A 24,559-nucleotide genomic window follows, 5' to 3' on the forward strand; every position below is an offset into this window, starting at 1 on the left:
AAACACTGATCCAGAAGGTATTTGTTTTGTTTTTATATGGCAATGCCCTCTCTACATAATGGGATGGTAAGAGTACAACATTACTGAATTAATACTTCTGTGTATATTTGAATACCAGAACAAGGATTCAGTCAAAGCTGGAATGCCATTCATGCAAGCCTCAGTCTGACTATGGGGATGTAGTTTCCATGTGATCTAAACTGAGGGGCATGTGATCTAAGATCAGGGGGATGTGATCTAAGGTGAGGGGGATGTGATCTAAGGTGAGGGGGATTTGATCTAAGCTGAGGGGGATGGTTGTTCAGGACCAGCCTTTATTCTGCTTGTATGCTGTGAGGCTGGACAGTCGGAGCAGACATGATTTATTGAGGCAATGAAGCTCATTATGGAGATTAAGTAGGAGTTACGGGAACGTTATTGATCGTTGTCCCTTAAATAACCTTAAAGTTACTTGTTTGTGCATGTTTGTTTGTTTCAGGTCACCACTGAGGGTTAAATGTAAGGAAGTGATTCTACATAACATTCAAAACAAAGGTTTTCACTGTTGACAAAGTTGCTCACACAAATACCTTTATACAGCTATGGCATACTCACACTATCCATTGTACTCACAAAGCATGATGTTGACCCTATCCCTATCCTATATATCTCTATCCTATCATAAAATAAAGACACTGTAAGATTTCCATCCCATTATTTATTTTGCATCTTCAGTTTCCCAAATCCCCAGTTGAAATCCTCTTACAGAAGAATATCCTCCCTCCTTTGGATTCACCCCCTGAATCGGTGACAACACCCTGAACCTCTTACTTTTATACATGAATCTTATACTGTAGGTTTTTGATATACGTTATTTGATGCGTTTCCTGAACCATGACCGATACTAAACATGCAAGAATTCAGGTTCTTCAAGGTGGTAGAAACATACTTTTACAGACTCCTTTTGCCTGTGTTGTTTATCAAGGTCAATACACTGTTGTCCCCTCACATTAATTAAGGTCTGAAAAATAACTACGGTAATCTAAGAGGGCTGTGGAAACATGGCAACAGAACACCCCCTGTGGCAATAACAGACTTAAACCCACAACAACACTCTTGAGTGGTATAGCGCCACTAGCTGCAAGGCTGTCTATATAATTTTCAAGTCACTGTTCATTTGTCAAACAAGGGGAAAGTCTGGGCAAGGGCAAATGCAAGAGATCATTGTGCTTTGAGATCAGTGCCATGTCAAAAACAAAACAAAGATGTTATGAAGGGCATTGCAACTTTTTTTTTAACAGTACATTGTAAATCATCATTTGTACTGTATCTCCATCCACCATTTTAGCTTAAAATTGCCAAATCTCAGACAACAAAACTGCAGAGGGGAGGAAAATCTATCCCGATAGGTAAATAAATATAGAGATGTTTCCGAGTGTGGTGCATATCTGGACACAACATCAGGGGCAATCAGTCTGGGTCGAGCTCTGACACTTCCCATCAGTGCCACAGGACGACAGCAGAGACGGGCCAGAGGATCAGCACCTGCTCCAACCACAGGGGTGACAAGTGTCAACCTGTCACTCAGCCTCTGATCTGCCGCTCTGGCTGCACTGCTGCCTTCTCATCGGACAAGCCTTAATAATACACACTGCCTGGTGACAAAAAAAAAGAAAGAAAAATAAAACCAATTTGTAGTGATGGCGTCAACCAGGAGTTTGCATGTTCGTCACGTCCTTGAATAAAAAGGCCTGTTCTTAGCATGGTAATAATACCGCGCCCAGCAGTGTGTCAGGCACGGCATGGGGGCGTTCTGAGCATGTCAGAGGGACAAGAGAATAGCGGGGTGCATGTCGCCATGCCTTATCGAGTCTTGCCAGGAGAGTGTTTCGCCTGCCTTTTACAATGCTACAGCCTCAAAGACCAAGCTGCAGTAAATGCATACTATACTACCAGGGGGGAAGAAGAAGGGAGGAGGATGGGGGGTACGTTCAAAATAGATGATTTGTTACCACCTATGAAATTACGTCTGGGTGTTGACAATAAGGCCTGTTTGATACAGATGTTAAGGTTTCACCTTTGGCCATTGATTAGAGGTTTTAAGCTATGTTTAACCCCTGCTGTGGTGACACACGCACGCATGCATGCACACAAACAAACTCAACCCGCACATTCATACTGCTATAATCTCTATAAATAATAGACCATTCGCAAAAAAGGTGCCAGCTCAAATGCTGCATATACTGTATGGTCATAATAATGTACTGTAAGTAATGTATAGACTAGGCCTTGCTCAGGCAGACTGGCAATCTCTTTGAAGTGCTCAGTATGAGTGCAGTTGTAATGAACTCTTTATCATAACACCTCCTTGACCCTGTCTCCCTACACCACACATCTAAATTCCATGGGTAGGTGATTCAGCGCCATAATGGTAAACATTGTTTGGGCTCAGAGACAGTCTAGCATTGCATCTACAGGTGGGCTACCTCAGTCTGGCCAACCGTAGCTTGGTGGACACAGATAAGCAGATTAATTGACATTAGAGACCCCAGCATTGCTTCATTCCCAGACCTATTACACCTTATTGATCTGTGTCTAGAAGCTCCAGCTGCATTCTAAACTCCCTCAACACAAATAAGGCAGTGACTCTAACAAGTTAGAACATGTCTAACCTCAGCCCGGCATCATTTGTAAGCATTTTAGATTTGTGATTAAAATACCCTCCATGGTGTATCTCTGTTAGCTCACCTTTTATCACCCAGTGGCTTGATATATGGGGGTGGGTGGTTTCCTTAAGCAGGCATGTAAAATGTTGTCTTCAGTCCACTGATTAAACATTCCAAAACATCAAGGAGTCAGATTAATTTAAGTGCTACATCCAGCCTTATTAAAATATTTTCACAAGAAACAAAGTGAAGGCAAGGTTTGATTGATTCAATATGTGTACAAGGAATGAAAGGAAAGCTTTTTCTTAACAAATCACAAGACCATGTCTAGCATACAGGTAATGGAGTAGGAGAAGAGGTAATAACTGACTTGTTATTCGAAAACAAATAACAGTCAAGACACTCCAGTCATGTCAAACAACAAAGATGATGTGCAAATTCAATGGTGGTGTCATAGCTTAGGGATGTTTTCCTCAATCGGGATCTAGACGCCTAGATAGAGGTTATGATGCTTGAGAATGTGTTCCATTGATGGCAAATAAGGAATGGCAGACAGAAAACAAAATCATTATCTAAACTACCACTCCCTCCATCATAATGAGCCACAAACATGGGCCATGACACATCAGAGGCGTATTTCAACTTAGTGCTGCTTTCCACTCACACTCTTCTCACTCAGACTCTTATCAGTCAGAGGCCCGACAGTGGTTCTCTGTTTCCATGTCCATGCAGGTCTTTGTCAGTCCCCATCTCGCCAGTCGGATGGACAAGCTCTCTACCATTACCTCCACCTGTGTGACGACGGGCTGTCTTATCTGATCTTGTGCTGCGAGTCAAGCTGAGCCGATGATTAATAGACACAGGGTCATGCCTGGGGCTGTCTGGAGCTCTCTCTCTCTCTCTTTCCACTCTTTCTCTCTCTCTTTCTTGAAAGAAAAGGTATGTATTGTTATTGTATTGATGCAGAGGTCATTTGAAGGTGACAAATGTGCAGAACAACAGTGTCACGCGCACACAGGCACACACACACACATACACAGTTTTCCAATCTCTCTCTGTTGCTGCTCTTAACAATTGCACAGTGATCCTATCACTCCAACCCACGATGCATGTCATCAGCATTGTTGAATGTGTAATGGAGTGGGCTTTTCTAGTTAAGATTTATCTATAGAGCCAACATATAGTCTCAGCATATTTTTTGTTACCTCGCACAGGGTGAGAGGTAATGTTTTCGGTGGCGTGCGTGTTTGTCTTAGCAGGATTACGCAAAAAAAAAACTACTGGACCGTAGTAGTTAACCATTATAACTGCTGTTTTAAAGTCTTTCAGACGGAGGTGGGATCAAGTCATTGTTTTGCAAGTCACAAGTAATTCTTAAGTCTTTGAACTGAAGTCTCAAGTCAAGTCCCAAGCCCTAAACTTTGAGTTTCGAGTCCTAAAAAAGTCATAATGCGCTCTTTACAAAATGTAGACATACAGTTGGGAGTAGTTAGCAATTATCCATCCGGCAGGATTTCACCATCGCCGTATTTCACAGGGAAATCCTGTTGGAAATCTCGTGGGATTTCAGGCGGGTGTTTCATTTTAGTGATGCACCACCGCCAGGTGGCATCTTTGAGCAGATTTAGTAGACTTGGCTCACAGTGTATTTCTCGTATAGTCTACGAATGAAGACAAGTCTCATCATTGCATCATTCAATTTCACATTCTTTAATTTAAATACTCTGTTGTAAAACACTTTGAGCAGAATTTAGTCAGGCGATGTCCAATGGCGGCTTTGCCCAGAAGGGGACTGGACAGCACCAGACGAAGGCGGGGCACGGGGAGACTTGGAGGGCCGCCCCCCCCCCCCCCACGACCGACTGGGGCCCGGCCGCAGGAGGGGAACCAGAAGGCGCAGAACGCCGGGGACGGGGGCATCATCGTCCGAAGGAACGAGGTCCAGCCAGTCCATGGCAACGAAGGGGAGGCAGAGGACCGGAGAAAAAACAACCAGCCACAAAAACATGCAAAAGTGTATTTTTTTGTTTTTGTTTTGTTTTTTCCCTTAGTAAGAGCAGGTGGGAGGTTCCAAAACGCAACAGCAGAGGCAGGAAGCACAGGGGCGGGAGGCAGGGAACGAGGGCTGGCAGAGGTCGCGGAGACCAACGGCTGGGAAGCGGCCGCAGCGGCCATGGAGACCGGCAGCACGGAGACGGAGAGGAATACAACCGTAGCAACACAGCGAGGAGGCGTGCAGCAGTACGACGGCCCGTGAAAACAGGATTAAACACGAAAAACAGAATGAACAGAAATGTGGCAACAAACCAGAACGCAGAACGAAGACGAAACGGCGGACAGCAGGTAACGACAGCAAAACAGGACAGCAACAGGAAATAGGCGACGGAGCTCTATTTCAAGTAACACCATATTAAAATTAATATTGCCTATTTGGTGGGGAAGGGTCAATCTTTTTTTTCTTTCAATATCTGGGTGAGGGTCAAAGACTATATTTCTGTCAGAGGTTAGGTCATGCAGTTTTATTCCTGCACACTCTTATGTCCTCCAGTGACCCCCTCCCATAAATTTCGAACGGTCCCTAGTCATTTCTGAGTGGAGGGTTTTGGAAAAAGTGTAAATTATTGAGGCCAGATTATCATATATGTCCTGCTTCAGTCCTTCAAGTGCTTTAGTGAACGTCTCCAGGTTGAGTGGCGTGCCCTGGTTGTCACATTTCTCCTCCCCCTTGGAGAGTGGGGCTCTGCTGATGCCCAACTCTGTAGGGTTCCTCTGAGTTTCAAAGAGAACACCAAAAACTTGGTGAGGGATGGACGGAATGAATGAACCATTGACAATAATGAACAGAAAGAATGATTGACAATGAAAGGGAATGGATAACTGACACATGATGGATGGATGGATGGATGGATGGGGTAGCGTATCTAGGCATGAGACTCTGGGTGTGGCAGATGAGTCCTTTGGGTTGTTGGCCGGGCTTCGAGGAGCTCAGCAGACCCCTGTGTGGTACTTGGATGTCAGATAGAGGAGCTTGAGACCATAGGAGGTGGGGAAGGAGTGGGTTGCAAGTATATGAACGAGAGAGAACGGTAGGTTAGGCAGGTTTATATACTGTGGATAATAGGCAGGAAACTACCTTGCAGGCACGGTGGTAACAGGTGTGTCCAGTTGAGTTGATTGGCAAGGCATGGCCGGGTGCTTCTCGCTAGATTGGAATGATTGTGGTGTTGTCTTTCCTCCTCCTCCCGAACCTCAGTTAGGATCGAACTCCATTTTAGTCAGTCTTGGAGGTTTCTTTCTTATCACCCATTTTAGCAATCTATTAAGTGGCCAAGGTTCATTTTATGCTCCAAGAATATAGTCTGATAGAAATGTTCAGTTTACAGACCAGTTGGTAAAGTTCAATATTTATTATATGTGACGGTAGCTCCATTAATTATATTGTTAATTACTGTATGTCCGCATCTGCCATCATCACCGGGTGGCATTATCTGGCTCAGGAAAGTCCAAGGCTTTATCTGCTGCCTGCTCTGGTAGTCACCCAAAACTGGTTTAAGGCTATTAGTTGTTATACGACAGAGCAATATAAAACTAACATAACTTCTGACCATTGTCTGTGCAAGCTCAGGCAGTGAACACAAAATTCCATAGAATGTCTAGGTTCTCCTCATCAAAGAGCAGCATGCCAATGGGCAGGTTAGGAGACTGCCCCAACATCAAGAAGTATGGTGTATAACCTGTACTGGCATGATCTGTGGTGTTATAGGCAAATACTACCTGAGCCATGCAGCTATGAATGCTCTTTAAAAGAGATGGTCCAAAACCTCCATAGTACCTTGTCAACAGCTTTAGACAAACTTTAGACACCTCCACTAAAGGTTAAAAAGAGGTCAGCTGACAGAATCTCCCCATGGTTTAACAATACCAGTTTTAATTAAATTAAGAGGAAATGTCGGGCAGCTGAAAGAAAATGGAGGAAAACTAGGCTTACAGTACTCAGTAATATATACAAAGAAGCCATGACTGCCTACAACAAAGCAACACGTCTTGCAAGAAATTACTTTTCTAAGATTACAGAGAATGCTGGGAACTCTAAAGTATTATTATCCACTAGACCAGTTAATCAACACTGCCCCCCTCTCCCCAGCAGTTCTCAGCACCAAAATGTGAAGAACTGCAGTTCTTCGATAATAAAATAACATCAATTAGAGACAGTATTACCTCTAATATAAACATAGACTGTAAAAAAAAAGTAAGAAGAAAATCACATGTATCACATTAGCAGAGCTTTGTAAGATTGGGCCTCATTCATCAATATCTTCCTATGTTATGTTCTTAGATTTCTTCCTAAGAACGTTTCTAAAGAAAGCTCCTGTCTGATTCACGACGTGTTCATAAACTGCTGGATGAGTTTGCACCTGCTTTCTCATAATTATGAATCCCATGGTTTCGTAAATGTAATATCATACACCCGAATTAGCATAGATAAACTCCCCACTAGCCCCATATAAGGACATGCAACCACAGGGTCATGCGCAGATGTAATTTCTCAGAATGAATACACACCCTTGACTTGCCAACAAGTCAGAGGACTACGGGTCGAATCCAATGTGGGCAATCAAAATCAGATTTTAAATTAGCCAAGTAGGCTTCCTACTACGAGGAATTTGCCTTGGTGCATAAACATAGCGAGACAGAACAGTGCAAAATGTCAAAGTGATACAGTATACAATAACCTACAGTCTACAAAATCTAGGCTATAAAATACACAGCTGTCAAAGCGGTATGCTACTTAAGACTACTCTTCCGTGTTCGTAGATTCTGTTCTTAGTTCCCACATGTGAGAACAATGGTGAATGCCAGAATCTTCTTTGAAACGGTGTAGGTGGAGTTTAAGAAGAAATACTTTCTAAGACATTTTTTCAACTTTGTTCGTGAATGATGCCCGATGTCACTGAGTGTAACTCCTCTACCCCATGTCTTGACCCTGTACCTACAGATTTCTTTAAGCGGATGTTTGACAGCGTTTCAAGTCATGTCCTGAAGATCATCAATATGTCTCTTCAAACAGGCATCTTCCCAGATGCCTTCAAAACAGCTGTTGTAAAATCGCTACTAAAGAAACCTAGATGTTAATGCACTGAATAACTACAGGCTGATATCCAACCTCCCATTCATTAGTAAGATACTTGAAAAGATACAGTAGTTTCAAAACAAGTTAACTTCTTTCTCAAAGAAAATAATATCCTGGAGGAACCTCAATCAGGCTTTAGGACACCACAGCACTAAAACTGCTCTTACTAAAATAATCAGCGACCTCAGACTAAACTATGATGCAAATAAGGTCTCAATTCTTGTCCTATTAGACCTAAGTGCAGGGTTTGACATGATCGTCCAAGACATCCTAATAAATCGCCTGAAAGGCTGGTTGGTCTCTCTGTGTGAAACTGGTTCAGAACATAAATCAAAAGGAGAAAGTTCTACGTCAGGCTTGGAGATAGAAACATAACACCTGCTTTGGGGTTTCACAGGGAGCTGCCTTGGTCCACTACTGTTCTCCCTATACATGCTGCCACTCAGGGATATCATTCGAGAGCAGAATGGATGTTTCCATAGCTATGCAGATGACACACAACTGTACATCTTTGTAATAGGGTAATATAGGGTAAATAGGAAAATAGGGTTGCAAAATTCCAGGAATATTCAAAGTTAGAAACTTTCCATGGGAATTAATGGGAATTAACTGGGATTTATTTTTATACCAACTGTATTTACCTTGTCATAACAGACATACATAATGTTATAGCAGACATGCAGGCAAACATTTCTTATTTCTTTAACTTAATCTATTTGTTAGTAGAACTTTAATGGATTCTACAGCCCTCTTAGTGTGCAGGATGCTAGGAATTAGCTGTGGAAAATGCACTGCACATGTGATGGAGGACTGAATAGTGCAGAGTTGAAATTCAACAGAATTTGCATTAAATCAGGTTGTTTTAACCAAGCTCATGCTGCAAGATCTAGAATTGCATTTTATGTTTTTTTTCCCCCAACTAGGCTACATTTAAGTTCCCTGTTATAGGGGTGTGCGGTGGTCTAATGCACTATGTTCCGGTGCAGCTGACAACCGGGGACCAGCGGTCTTGCCAGATTAGAGTATGGCCAGATCCCAGAGGGAGTGGCCTATTGGGCTGCCACTCATCAAGAGTGGTTAGTTTAATCTTAGCTTGAGGGCTCGTCACACAACAGCAACTCTGTCTGGTGTCGGAATTATGGTTGAGGGTCAATTGGCTAACACATTGGGTGAAAATAGGATAAAATCCTAAAATAATTTTAAAAATAAAATTGTTGAAAAAAAGATGTTATTAACGGAGTAGTGAAGGGAAAATCATGTTTAGCCCTGTTTTAAGGTTACTTATGATCATATACAATGGTTCAGATCAAAAAGTTGACAAAACTTTAGATAAAGTCTGATAATTGCTCTACCACCGTATAGGTCATACAATGGATGTGGGTGGGCACCGTGAAAAATAATTCAAAAACATGTTGAACTCTCGATTTCAAAGACAAGAAGCTCACATTGTATATGATCATAAGTAACCTTAAAACAGGGCTAAACATGATTTTCCCTTTACTACTCCTTTAAGGTAAAAAAATTCCCACATTCCCAAGCTTAAGATCCCATGGTATAAACTCTATTACTACCTGTCTTCTAACAATAATTAAATGGATGAGCAATACCTTCTTAAAGATAAACAAGGACAAAACAACGGTTTCGTATTGTAACTCTAGTTCTATGAGTGGAGCGTAGCCCCACAGGGCTAGCTCCTAATGGCTAGTGAAACCTAGCCAGCTACAATTGACTGAAGAAAAAAGCCAGAGTAAACCTCGGTAGTGGATGCAGCACGCGCACTTTGAATTGTACTGATCACAGCCTGAGAGAATCCTCTACCAGACAATTTCCGCCGTTCAAGAGCCATCCCAGAACTGGAGCTCACACAAAAGAGGGTCTGGTTTAGAGACCGCACAATCTGCTACCACTGTTTATGCTGCGCAAGCGCATGCTGCTTTCCCTCTGGGAGAGTCTTCCTCGCCGAACAAAATGGCCTCCTGACGTAGGGTTAAGAACTTGATCTTTCCCAGATAGCAAGCGGATCTGGGCCATATATGGGCCGGAACTAAGCCACAAGTGCCAGATCTGGCCTGTATATGGCCCTGATCGGATTGCTGTCTGGGTTGGGTCCTGCCTAGGGAGTTTTTCAACAATGCTTTACAGAGAGCAGGTTCCCTAATGTTCTCTGCAAATCGACCCCCTAAAGTCTGCTCCCCACATAGCTCCACCTCCTTGTTACAATGGTTTATCCCTTCAGCTAGTGACAACAATGCATGGGAATACTCCCCCCCCTCTCTCTGATTCCTGTCCTGTCCATTGTGCTTCCTTAAGGGTTTCTAAGAGTAGTGCTGGGTCCCTCCTCACCTCTTTTGAACAATGATTTATCCCTTCCTGTGCTTCCCCTTCCAAGTGGTCATAGAGATAAGCCACCTGTTCTCTAGGGTTATTATACAGTACCTGCTGAAATTCACAGAACTCTGAACATCATCCACCCATTCATGATGTGTAACAGTACCTGCATGACCAGAAAACATGGCACCTTTCCTGTCTTTGGGTATACTGTACCTGTGGTGTCCTTAAAGTGAGGGCATGACAGTAATGTCTCTAACTAAAATATGTACATATATTTCAGGACGTGGTGTATTCCTGGGAATAATCACTTTGGGTCTAAAATAAGCAGTTCAAAATATGACTTTCCCAAAAAAAGTGGTCAATGATGGGTAAGTTGTGCCATGGGAGAGGATAAGTGGAGGTAAATTGTGCCATTGATTATGTTAACATTTATCGAAGCAAGATCAATTAATTACCAAATTGCTTCTATGAATGAAAATCTTACTTGGTTTTAGTTAGATTTCAAGAACATGCTGAGTGGTCGGTCAAGCTGGGTTCAAACAAAGACAATAGGTTTATGCTGATGTTACGTTTTGCAAACCGGACTCTGAACAGGAAGTGTTTCCCACGCACAGAGTGAGTCAATGGAGGATTAGTCTTATAACGTGGGAGAGGAAGTGATGTCAGTTTCAGGACGAACAGGACAGGGAAGTGATGTCACACAGAAACAAATGGTATTTTTCTATGAGAACGGACTGAAAGATAGTTTCACAGAAGTTGTAAACTAATTAACTGAAGAAGAACAGTCAGGTAGGAAAACAGAAAAGAACAAATGGTGTGGGTAACACATTAGTGAGACTGAAATATCATGAACACTTCTTAAACGTTTTATTTAAAGATACATTTTACAACTTAAAAGAACAAGTTTTCTTCAACAAGGCCTAGCCTACAGTATACAGTACAACAGAGCTTGACTCAGGGTTAGGAACTTCAAGCATACGTCTCCACTCCTTGTCCCAGACTCCTTGTCCCAATCCCAAATAATCCCCCTTAGCCTTAGCCCCTAGTTTTGAAGTGCCCTCGACTGGGTAGTGCCCCTTCAGAACGGAACGAACCATAAGAGGTAGGGGTTGAAATCTTTACCTAAGAAATGGGACACCAGTCGCTATGTCTTCAATCAGAATTTTATTAGTTGCTTTATTTTCTCTGGAGTCCATGGGATGTTACAGTATAATTACTTTTATTATAGTGACAAATCTCACCAAATTTCAGGACAGAACAAGACAATAATCAATTGTACAGCCAGGAAGCATGTTTACATACAGTATTGGCTGTTAATGTTAGTCCTGCCCAGAAATGCACTGATATCAGATGAGCAGGGAACTACAGAAAACTGGTGCTAGATTATTTTTCGGACTTCATACACAGGACATGGAATCAACTGCCACTCAAAAATCGTTTACAGAAAGTTCTATTGATTAAATTAGATTCATCATTTTCTGAAATGCGTGTCATAACCATCCAATGACATGTTCCTTTGCATCTACATTAAACTATGTTATTCTACGGATTGTATTGGGATTGGGCCTTTATGTATGTAGAGTTGTGTATACAGTAGTAGGCTACTCGATTGTAGTGTCCAGACTCTGAAATCCACAATTCGATTTTCGATTTCTCTGTATCTAAACATATAATATACTTGGTTGTAAGAAGTCCCATTCATACCATATATATAGTCTGTATATAGGCTACTGTATGTCAGAATCAAAATCTGTTTTATTGCTATTATAGTTCTTCAACATAATAGGAATTTGCTTTCAGGCATGGTGCCCGATGAGACAAGACAGTGCAAAGACAGGACAGTACAAAGAGCAAGTACAATGCCAGTGCAAAATAGGATGTTTAATGTTTGTAAGTAAATTATATTAACTACCTGTATAGAGCTATGAGCTGTTTGAACTTAAGATGTGTATAAAAGGTTGTATGCATATAGTTTTTATTATTATTATAGCTCTAAATAAAACAGTAAATGTTATTTACTACTCAGTTATTACTTTTAGACTATATCAACTTTAAATATGATGCACTTGAACTTTTATGGTAAATAGACTGCATTTATACTGTAGCACTCCAGTATCCAAAGTGCTTTACAATGGCCTCTCATTCATCCATTCACACATCAATGGCTGCCATGCATGGTGCTAGCCTGCTCATTGGGAGTAATTTGGGGTTCAGTGTCTTGCCCAATGACACGTTGACATTTGGACAGGAGGAGCCGGGATTCGAACTGCTGACCCCTCGATCATTGGACAACCCACTGAACCTTCTGAGCCACAGCCACCCCTACAAATAATCAGTGTATGAGTGGGGAATAGTGAACTACATGTGATTAAACATTTTACAGTGGGCCTTGCACTTTCCCATGAAAAGTAGGGCTATCATGAAAGCAGTGGTGTATTGTAACGAAGTAATAATACTTCTTTACAGTACTTAATTAGTTTTTGGGACTATCTGTACTTTACTTGAGTTTTTTTTTTCTGGCAACTTTCACTTTTACTCCGCTAAGTTTCTTAAATAAAATGCATACTTTTACTCCGATACATTTCCCCTAGCATCTTCGTTACTCGTTTCTACAAAAAGAAAAACGAGATTTGGTAGCAGGTTTGGCGAATCAGGGTGGTCGTAGGCCAGCTAAGTTAGATCGGTTGTGGTCAAAGCCGCAACGTTTCATTTCCACTCAAGCCCAGGCATGTCCAGTAAATACATAGCGGTGCACTCCACGTCGACTTGATTAGAATGATGGAAGAAGGAGAAGAAGTGACGGCACCTGCTGCTACTCCAGCCGCGACAAACGATGGCGGTGGTGATGATCAAGACAAACACCCGCACATACCACAGAAACTGCAGCAGCATTAGGTGCATTTTGTTCTGTAGTTATATCCCACACAGCTAATGGCAGTAGCCATGAGGGTAAAGTGAAACCACAGGTTTGTTCTCAAATAAACATCATTTTTAAAATCTGACCGCCTGTTTTTTTATTAACAGTACAAAAAAACATACTTAAGTACATTTAATATCAGAAAATTACTTTTGATACTTACCCTACTAACACAGTGGGTTTCAGCAACTTTGCACATAGGTTGTAGTTTGGTAAGTTGCAACATTACCATCAGGCGATGTTGTGACAACGTCCATCTATGGTCGAAAATAACTTACCCTCCTTAGACTTTACAGCAACGGTGCTGTAACAGTGGTGCCTACAATGTCATTAAATAACGTGGCAGTGACGTTGTATTACAGTCCTGTTATAGTCTGACTCAACGGATGTAGGTTTTGGCAATAAACCTTGTCATTCGTTGTCACACTGCCCAATCAGTGGCGACGCAAATTAATCTGATTCGGCCGAGAGATTCTCTCGGCACCAATCAGATTCGATCCAGACTATTTTGCAAGAGCACCGTCGCTGCGTCCGGGGCTGGCTCCGCCCAAGACGACTGTGATTGGTTTAAAGAAATACTGTGTTTATTTCCCACCCTATTGCAGAATGGTAATATGTCCAGCCAGACCTGTCTCTGGTGCTGCCACAGCGTAAACGAAGTGTGGAGATAGGTCTGGCTATGCGAGACTACAGTCCTATAGACCCTTTTACAGCCTACGTCAGCAGAAGTATGCGCGCGCATTCTTGAAACAGTAGCAGGGGGAGACAGACGAATTCAGAGCAAGGAACCCTAACCCAGAGCAGTATTTTAGTGCAAATAGATTTAGAATAAATTTTATATACCATCAAGTTGTCTGGATGTTGCGTCTACGGGTGTACAAATCGGCGCTCTAGTGAATTAAAACTGTATTCGATTCCAAGAGGAAACCGGCCTTTTCAGAGGAACCGGTTGCGCCTGTGGCTACAAGCCATTAAGCGTACGGACTGGACTGAGGACATCATCAGAAATGCCTGCGTTTGCGGTGCCCATTTTATATCAGGTAAGTTATTTTGACTATCTGGTTTCACTGGAATGTCTGTTGAAATGTAGAGTAATATCTGACTTTTAATGTTACTTCGAAAAATGACTTCAAGGTAAGATCGCACTAAGTTACCAGCGCAGGGCTGCGTACAAATCCACGTTAGCTAACGTTAGCTTTTCAGACACAACTTTATGCACATAGATCATTATGAAGGTGCCAGGATCATGGCAAAGGTGTTCGAGCAGCAGTCATCAATGGATGAGCGCCAAGACGTTCGAAAGAGATGGCGCAACGCGCTATGACTCCAGTGACGAAGGTAATATAATGAAGTGCATTCAACAGTCCCAAAAGATTACTACTTATGAAATTGACTAATCTGAGCTAATTTACTCATATTCCACTAGATATCCCAAGCCCCAGGCAGCCATCGGTCCCCACAACTCAGGCCAAAGCCAGTATGCCAGGTGCCGGAGTCGAAAGGCCTCTGCCGGCTGTCCAGTACAATCCGCGTGTGCTGTACTATTCAGGTATGCATGTTTGTGTTGTAGGTGTCTATGCCTATTTGCACACTGATAGTTGGATTATTTTTTAGATTTTGAATACCATTTTACTCATCTTGCAGATTTTTCGAGCTCATCCCCTGTGAGCGAAAACCATGCAAGCCCAGGCCCCATGTATAGCACCCCAGCCAGACCAGGTAAGAGTGGCATGCTGTGGTGTTGTGATGTGTCTACCTGTTTCATGTCTTCATTTATTTTCCCTCCAAATGCCAGAAGCTAAAACCAACACCATAAAGTTTCCTGCTAATCCCTTTAGGTTTTCAGCTCTGTGATGGACTTTTTTTAGATTTTGAATACCATTTTACCCATCTTGCAGATTTTCCGAGCTCATCCCCTGTGAGAGAAAACCATGCGAGCCTAGGCCCCATGTATAGCACCCCAGCCAGACCAGGTAAGAGTGGCATATACTGCTGGTCATGTTGCATGCAGGGATATATTTTGAGTTTAATTTCGTTTTATGTCAATGTACTTATAGCCACATCTGTGTTGATATCTAGATTTCCAGAGATCAGCAGTTCTCTGACTTACGAGAGCAGCTCGGTGAGCTCGCGCAGTGTGAGAGAGCTGGCCCAGAGCAGACGGTCTGGGGAGTCCAGAGGTGCCCAGGGAGAAGTGCTGGATGCACTGGACCCTGCCCAAACGGAGGAGGAGCTGCAGGTCTTTGAGGCTAAGTTGAAGGACCAGGAACATCAGAGGAAGATGGTGAGTGTCTGCAGGGCAGAACTTTATGCCTTATTTTTGCAGGGAAGGGTACAGTAAATGACTGTCTTTATGTTTTCCAGACACGATACCTAGGTGCCATTGGTGGCAGAGACCTGGCTGACAAAGTCCTGCGGGTGCTGTCAGATGTTGCCACACATGCGGTGTGGAGCGCCTACAGTGTGCACGGGAAGAAGGGGAAGAAGCCATTGAAGAGTATTTTCTGCGAAATAATACATTATGTTTGTCTTTGTTCCATGACCAATGTGAATTGAAACCATTACCTTTCTTGATAACTTAAAGGTGCAGTTATCGTCTCCATGCCGAAGGCTACGAGGTAGGTTTCTCCTACCCAGTGACACGGCATTGTTCCAATGATTGGGTACCACTTTTTTGTGCATGTATGTGCGTTGTGTATTTATAGCCATTTCATTATGTCTTTAGGTATCTGCAGAAGCCCGTCTGAGCACAGCCCGTCCAAGCACAGTCCATCTGAGCACAGCCCAGCTTTCCGATGAGGAAGACTTCCCTTCCTAGCTGCCCCCCAGCCCATCTGATGCCCACCCACAGCCCATCTGAGCACAGTCCCCCCCCTCCCCCAGCCCATCTGAGCACAGCCCGTCATTTTTTGTAAATAACTTTTTTTAACAGGATGTTTTTTTTTTATCTTTTTGTTTTTAGAACTTGTCTATAATGTTGCAGGCCAGACATGGTGTGTAATTTTTTTTTCTGGCTATCCATAGTGTGACAGACTATATGCACATTAAACATATTGTACTTTTTTAATATAATAAAACGTTCTTAACTGTTAATGGTGTTGTGTCATAATGTTTGTACCATAATTTTGCTTGCTGCATTGGCATGAATAGGCTCTTTGCACAAGCTCCACTACTTCCTGAAACTCTACAGGCATATTTCTTTCCTGTCCTATACTTGGATGGAAGTGATTGATTAGGTGTGCTGCACACCGGATTAATCACAATTCTGATTGGCGTGCGATTTGTTGATAGGGGGCGGATCACCTCAGGGTGCGTCTCAAGTGCAGCAGACCCAGTGATACCACCACGTGGGCTGCCGCCACGAGACCCAGAAGACGCATTACTGACAGAACCGAGACCTTCGCAGAGGAGGGGAACACACAGACTCTTCTTTAGCGTTTCTCTCCTCGGTTCAAATTGGCACGCTCTCATGGTGCCTGTGTCCAGGCTGATACCTAGGTAAATAACCTGACAGGCCCACCATAGAGCGCTCTTTTCCCAATGGACAGCAAAGCCCAGGTCGTTGAGATGGCTCACCACCATGGAAATATGCTTCAAGGCCAGAAGAGGCGAGAGAACCAGAAACAGCAGAACTCTGGTGTCTCGGCTCAAGGCGGGCCACCCTTGAAAGGAATATGAGGAATCCCCATAGGATTCCTTGTACTGTGCTTCTGACCGGGAACCACTTCATTCATACAAAGAGGAAGTGAGTCGGCCACGTCCACACCACAGGCAACCTTCCACAATTTTGTCCATCCAGACAAAACGGCGGTGACCCGAGACAGATGCAGATCCCTGACGTCACGCATCGTGGGAACAGGGAATCTTGTCACCTCATTTGCATATCCAGCCGAGGCTGACAAGGCAGCCGCTATTGCCGGCATCGGCGAAACAAAAAGGAGACCAGAAATGAAATTTTCCATAGCTGGAAAACTCATCCTGGTCCTACCCACATGTACATTTTCATAGACGTTGTGCAGAGAGGCTATGTTGCATCGAGAAGTAGCTGACTCATGCACCCCGTGAGAGATTATGAGAACACCGCCATTCATAACAGACTCACTGTTCAATGGTGGTTGAGCACTGATGTCACACACAGAGGACCGGAGCGATGCCCGCTCATTTGCATAGCTATCTGAAGCCAGCCAAGCTGTGGTCTCCCCTCATTTCTCACAGTCGGTCCCTGGCGAAACGGGAGGATGTTTTATTTGCCACAGAGACAGAAAAACATACCGCCGCTCAAGCCGAGGACCCGACAACCATGAGATTACTCTCTTTGCCCGTAAAGCATACGGTTGATCTACCTGATGGACAGACAGGCAAGGACGCTGCCGCTTGACACGAGGCCATGACCGCCGCCGGTCGGGAAAGCGCTAAGCTACTGTAAACCCCGCCGGTAGTCAAACCGAAGGCTGTGAAATGTTCAAATGGGGCAGGAGTGAACAGCTGGACCCCATCGAACATAGACCTTTTCCTGCCTCGACAGTGAGTCCGGCGGTTGTCATGTCTGCGGCGATACTCTTTATCTTCAGATTGTCTTTATGTACTGACTTGTATCAACGATACTTTTCACCACACTTACCTTTTCACCATTTCAAGGTGTCCTACCGATCATAGTGTTCAGCAAACACAGCAGCCCTAATTGCATAAAACATTACTTCTGAATGAGTGGTTTGGCTGACTACAATGACACTCATCATCATCTGTGCTTACAACGGTGTTTGTACACCCTTGTGAGGGTCATCAACTTCTTGTCCTGAGGACTGACAGAGTGGCAAGTTTATAATACAAGCACAGCATTTTCTCTGGCTCTCCTCTACAGGGGAGATGTTTCCTCTTATGGCGCTGCAGTGGCATGTCCTTGAGGCTCTATCCATCTCTCCTCCCTCTGTGCCTTCTTCCTCCTCTGTCACCCAATCCCCCCTTTCCATCGCAGTGGGATTTTCTAATATCCATTACTTCCACCAGGGTCAGTGCAATCCCACTGGGTCCGCCAAAGACTTGGCAGGTGCCGATAAGGGCCTCACCCCAGACACTGTAATAAGTTAACAAATCCCGCCATGACCCAGAATCTCCTTCACCACCTTTGCACCCCACTATTTTCCATAAAACCATTAAAATCTACCTGGTGTCATATTGGGGGAGGGGAGTCAGCAGTCACCACGTGTCCCAAAACCTTTTTCATGATATAAAAGAGGTGGTGGTCAACTATAAAAAGAAAAAATTGTTGGGTCGCAGGAATACTGTAGGGCCTAGATTCCATCTTGGAATTTCAGCGTGTTCATTACAGAGACACTAAGTGGACATGCGGTGTGTCCCTTCTCTCTTTCAAGATCAAGATGGCGGCGCGCACAGTCGCAGCGGCTCATGGCTCTCTCTTTTTGTGCCTCTGTGTGTATGTTTTGTTCGTTTTCTGTGGTTTTCGTCTGCAAATCTGTGACGTCTGTATATTGTGATATTGTCCACACACTGTGATGTTGTATATTGTCCAGTGCACTCAAGTTGAGGCTAATTTCATTTTGTACCTTGGCACAATGACAATAAAGACATTTTATTCTATTCTGTCTCGGTCTTTCTTTCTTTCCTCTCTCCAACTGTCTTTTATCCCTTCCGTCTTTCCTTTTCTCTTCCACTCACACAAAGAGGGTCATTTTGATTGTGTTTGCTAGGGCTCTGATCCGATGAAACCCACTTCACTGTGTATCAGACCACGGCCCAGCCCATTCTCTTTCCCTCCTCCCCACTCCCAGCTTTCAACCTGTCAATCACGCTTTAGCTGCATTCAAGTGGCAATAGTGTTAATGATTCATTTCCCTTGTAATCCTGGATCAGGCTGATAAGCACGATGGGTGTTTTTTGCGGCTGTTTTTCATTGTTTGCGGGGTTAATTTAAGCCTTGGTGATCCATTTGTTGAGCCTCTCGGAGCAGAGGAAAAACCCATAGGCATGAGCAGTTCTAATAGATTAGCAATGCACAATAGAGGTGAAAATATTGGCTATGATTAATTCAGTTTCAACATTTACAGGAAAAGGAGCTCATATTTCATTCAACTCAAGGCTAAACTTGGACCCCCTCTAACATTGTACAACATGTTATAGCGTCACCCCTCATGAGGACAGCATATGTAATGACTGAATGATTCCAGCACAGGGTTACCCTAAACTTGTCCTGACATTTAAGTGTGTCTGGGTCTGTCTCAGAGAAACATTCTGTCTGCCTTGAGTAGTGAGTCACATTCAATCCTCTGTATTCTGATCTTCACACTCTATGTCAGGGCAAGGTGAACATCGGCTCCTTCATAAAGACATCAGGCTAAACATCAGTGGAGCACGATGTGGGTAATAAGAAGTTTCATGAAGCCGTAAATCTGCCTAATCTAATGATTTGTCTCACCGGCTGTGGCACTTTGATGTGTCATGGTGCCTAGTTTGTCATTTCAAGGGGAGGTGGCTGTGAGATGCCACTAGTTTCCCCGGCTGGACAGTTTATATTTCAGCTCAACTGGGAGGTTGGCTTTAGACACAAACAGTGATGAGGGCTGAGTTTACCGAAAGATTCACATTTAGGAACATGTCAGTCCATTGTGCACAATGTGCATGCATTGAAGATCTCAGTGCTCTGCTTTTCAGGTGTTAAACTTGGTAGTTCAGGCTAATCTCTGTCTCTGAAAAATCATAATGTTGGCAAATTAAACTTATTCTCTTGTAGGAGTCTCATGATCAGCTGAGAAATGGTGTATCCATACACAGCCTCTTATTATACAAATGTTCAATGTGATCTCTATTATGTTGAGATATGAAAGCAACATTATGTATTATGTTGCTTTCTAGACACAGGCTATAACAGTTGTAGAATTTTGTGTCATGATGGATTAAAGGAGTAGTAAAGGGAAAATGCATGTTTAGCCCTGTTTTAAGGTTACTTATGATCATATACAATGGTTCAGATCAAAACGTTGACAGAACTAGCACTTTTGATTAAGTCTGATAATTCCTCTACCACCGTTTTGGTCATACAATGGATGTGGGTGGGCACCATGAAAAATCATTCCAAAAAATGTTAAACTCTCAATTTCAAAGACAAGAAACTCACCGAGGTGTTAGTTGGCGTTCTGACCTATAATTCGCCATAAAGATTCTAGTTCATCTGGAAAGGCTTTTTAAAATATTTATCATATAACTATTTAGTTGCAGCACATACGTGTGTAAACCTCCGCAAACTAGGTAGCCTAGCAACATAAACAATAACAATAGCTACCGTAAGTAGTTCCGCTTCCTGAATCCCCTCTGCAGATCTACACATCTACAATGGCCGCTTCAATACAAGTCAATGGATTTCATAAAATTATCAATAAAACCCTACAGGATTCATACTTTGCGGCGAATTTGATGTCAGAACACCAACGGACACCAATTACCCCCTCGGTGAGCTACTTGTCTTTGAACTCGCGAGTTCAACATGTTTTTGAAAGATTTTTCAATCAATCAATCAATCAATCAAAGCTTTATTTGTATAGCGCATTTCATACCCAGAGGCAACACAATGTGCTTTACAGAGAACAAGGGAGATGGGCATACGACCCACTCTCTACATATTCCAGAGGGAAGCAAAAAAACAGTAATCACCCGGGGGCCAGATAAGTGAGCTGTAAAAATTCTTCCCTGACCCCTCTCAACAAGGCGATCGAGCAAGCTCCAGGAGTATGTTTGTCTACCGGCTAAGAACATTTATAAAGCAATACATTACATTAAATTACATTTCAGAGTGAGAGAGGCTAAAAGCATCATAGGAGAGAGAATATTCTACAGACATGCTACGACATCCACAGCAGACACGGGGGTATTTATCGGACTTCGGGAGGTCTGCTGGTGACAGTGGGGCATCCACTGGACCTGGTTAGAAGATAGGAGGGAGAGAGAGAGGCACTAGGGAGATAGAAGGCAGAGGGAAGGCAGAACAGGGTTAGTAGCACATAGAGCCATACAGACCACACAGATATTGAAACAGGCAACCTGGGGCAAGCTCCTGGAATATATTTGTCTAATGGCTAAGAACATTTAAAGAACAATAAATAACATTAAATTACATTTTTGGAGCAAGAAAGGCTAAGAGCATCAGGTCCAGGCCTAAGCCGGATGTGGACTGATGTGTGTCTGTGTGTACGTGTGTGTGTGTGTACTAAATACTACGATATCCACAGCTCCACAGCTGACACTGGACCTGGTTAGAGGATAGGAGGGAGAGAGAGAGGCACTAGGGGAGACAGAAAACGGTTAGTAGCACACTGAGTCATTGAAGCAATACAGCAGTCAGAACAGAACAAGCCTGTTTCAGGATAACCAGTACACTACTTGATATACATACATTGCATAGCAGGATAAATACCAATGTATACAGAGGATTCACAGGTAGGTTTGAGGCTGCCTTTCTGTGTCTCAAGGTCCTAGCTAGTGATTGTAGGCTAGGTCGAAAAGGTACGTCTTGAGGTCTCGCTTGAAGACCTCCGTTGTTTCGGCCCTTCTTAGGCACTCTGGTAGGGTGTTCCAGAGGTTGGGGGCATAGAAACTAAAAGCTGCCTCTCCATGTTTCTTGGTCCTGGCTTTTGGAACTGTTAAAAGTTCAGTGCCTGAGGATCTAAGTGGTCTGTTGGGCATGTACTTAACAAGCATGTCTGAAATATATTCTGGTGAGTGACTGTGGAGAGATTTATAGACTAGTAATAGTATTTTAAAGTCTATTCTAGAGTTGACTGGTAACCAGTGTAGTGATTTTAACGCTGGTGTGATGTGTGCCCTTCGTCTAGTCTTAGTGAGGACTCGTGCTGCAGCATTCTGTATCATTTGTAGCGTAGAGATTGCTTTCTTTGGTAGGCCTGATAGTAGAGCATTGCAGTAGTCCAGCCTGCTTGTGATGAAAGCATGCATTAATCTTTCGGTGTCAGCCTGAGAGAGAAAGGGTTGCACCTTGGCAATGTTCCTTAGGTGGTAAAAGGATGTCTTTGTAATATTCTTGATGTGGTTTTCGAAATTAAGATCTGAGTCAAGTATGACACCTAGGTTTTTAGCCTGGCAATTGGTGTCAATTTCCAGAGTTTTTAAGTGTGCAGCTAGTTTCTCTCTTTCAGCTTTTTCTCCAATGATTAGTACTTCTGTTTTGTCCTGGTTTAGTTGGAGGAAATTATGTGACATCCATACATTTATATCTGTAATACACTTGACAAGGCAGTCAACCAAGCTGTAGTTACTGGGTGTTACGGAAATATAGAGTTGGGTATCATCTGCATAGCTATGGTAGCTAATGTTGTGCCTCCTGGTGACACTGCCACGGGGCAGCATGTACAGGCTGAAGAGTAGAGGTCCTAGGATCGATCCTTGGGGCACCCCACAGGTCAAAGGGACCTTTCCTGAGCTATATTCACCGAGGGCAACGAAGAAATCACGACCGGTTAGATAGGTCTTAAGCCAATTTAGGACTGGACCAGAGAGGCCAACCCACTTTTCCAGTCTTTCGATGAGGATTGCATGATCTATAGTATCAAAGGCTGCACTCGTCCAGGAGGACGAGAACAGAAAGCTCTTTGGAGTCAGCATTAATTCTGAGGTCATTTACAACTTTGACTAATGCCGTCTCTGTGCTATGGTGGGCACGAAAGCCGGACTGGAAAAGGTCAAGGGTAATGTGCCCACCCACATCCATTGTATGACCAAAACGGTGATAGAGCAATTATCAGACTTTCTCAAAAGTGCTAGTTTTGTCAACGTTTTGATCTGAACCATTGTATATGATCATAAGTAACCTTAAAACAGGGCTAAACATGCATTTCCCCTTTACTACTCCTTAAAGATACATCTATTTGGGCAACGCAATTCTCACTCCTTTTTTTCTGGACACAATTCAAAGTTATACAAGGGTTAGGCTTAGGGCTAGGGTTAGAGTTAGGGTCAGGGTTAGGAATGCAACTGGCTGGTGTCCATCTTGAACATGTTGACCCCTAACCCTTGCAAGTCTTGAACTCAGGGGGCCTGGACTAGATAAAGCATATTATGCCCTCGTTCACCCCCAAACTCACAAACTATTATTGTAGGCTATTTCATAAATCGTACAAATCGTAAAAAGTACCTGAAAGGTGCTATACAAATAAATAATTTGTATTATTACTATAATTAATATATATTATAACATATATATATATATATTATTATTATTATTATTATTAAGAATAATACAACTTTTTTTTATTGGTATAGCACCTTTCATACAAATAAATATAGCATCTTCTTCTTCATCGTTTGGGTTAGTTGGGCTAGCTCGGGGCCGAGGGGCACACCTCCAGGAGCCACTTCACCATTTCGTCAGGCCATGCATTACCGTTGGGTGTCCGATATATCGGATGGTCCTGGATGACGGTCCTGGATGACGTGGTCTGCGGTTTGTTCCTCGGCGCCACACTCACGCCACACAGGATGCCAAGCCCCATCTGTGCATTGATGAGCAGAAGCGCCCGACGCCGGTCCGGAGACGGTTAAGCCTCACCCACGCCGGTCCATCCCGGGAAGGGAAGGACTGGCGGCCGGGATGAAATCAAGGAGTCTGGAGGTGTTTGCCTCCCACTCCGCACGCCAGATGTAATCCGCCCATACTGCCTCGCTGATGTTAAGATCTCTGCATTGATGCAGGAGATCCTGTGCAGCAGGCACAAAAGGGTGTCTCAACTTCAGACACCGGGGAGGCTCCGCTGTTGCAGTGAGCCTGTCGTGGAACAGGTGGTTAAGCTCCACGGCCCGGTAGGCGAGACGTGCTTTGGTTCCTGTGCGGTGGAGGCCAGCAGGCTGGATGCCTGCAAGGATGGGAAGGTTGTCCATTGGAGTGGGACGCAGGCATCCTGTCACGCTGCGCAAGGCTTCGTTGACAGGCGGATCGATGAGGCGGGTGTGAGCGCTGTGACACCAAACCGGTGCGCAATATTCACTGGTCGAGCAGATCAGGGCCAGGGCTGTCGTACGCAGTGTTTTTGCACCGGCGCCCCAGCCAGATCGAACCAGTCGCCACATCAACGCCAAATGAGCTGTTAACTTCTTGCACAGTGACTCGAGGTGTCAGCAGAACAGTGAGTGACCTGTCCAATGTCACGCCGAGATAGGTTGGTTCGGTGCAGCATGGCAGGAGTGTTCCATCGATGTGTGTTTGGAGCTCACGTTTGGCTTCCTTGTTGTTAAGGTGGAAGGCCGCCGACACCGTCTTTGCCTCACTGAGCTTCAATCTCCATCTCCGGAGGTATGCCGCTAGTGTCTGCATGTCCTGGCTCAGGGTCTCCTCCACGGCTTGCCAGTCTCCTGCAGAGTACACCAGTGTGAGGTCGTCTGCATAGGCATACTTCCTGGAGACTGTGTTCGTCAGGTCGTAGGTGTAGATGCTATAAAGGAGGGGGGCCAGGACAGATCCCTGGGGGATGCCGTTCTTAAGGCATCGCAGCCTGCTTCGCTGTCTGCTACCGG

The sequence above is a fragment of the Borostomias antarcticus genome, assembly GCF_949987555.1.
Source record: "Borostomias antarcticus genome assembly, chromosome: 10".
In the NCBI taxonomy this organism is placed as follows: domain Eukaryota; kingdom Metazoa; phylum Chordata; class Actinopteri; order Stomiiformes; family Stomiidae; genus Borostomias; species Borostomias antarcticus.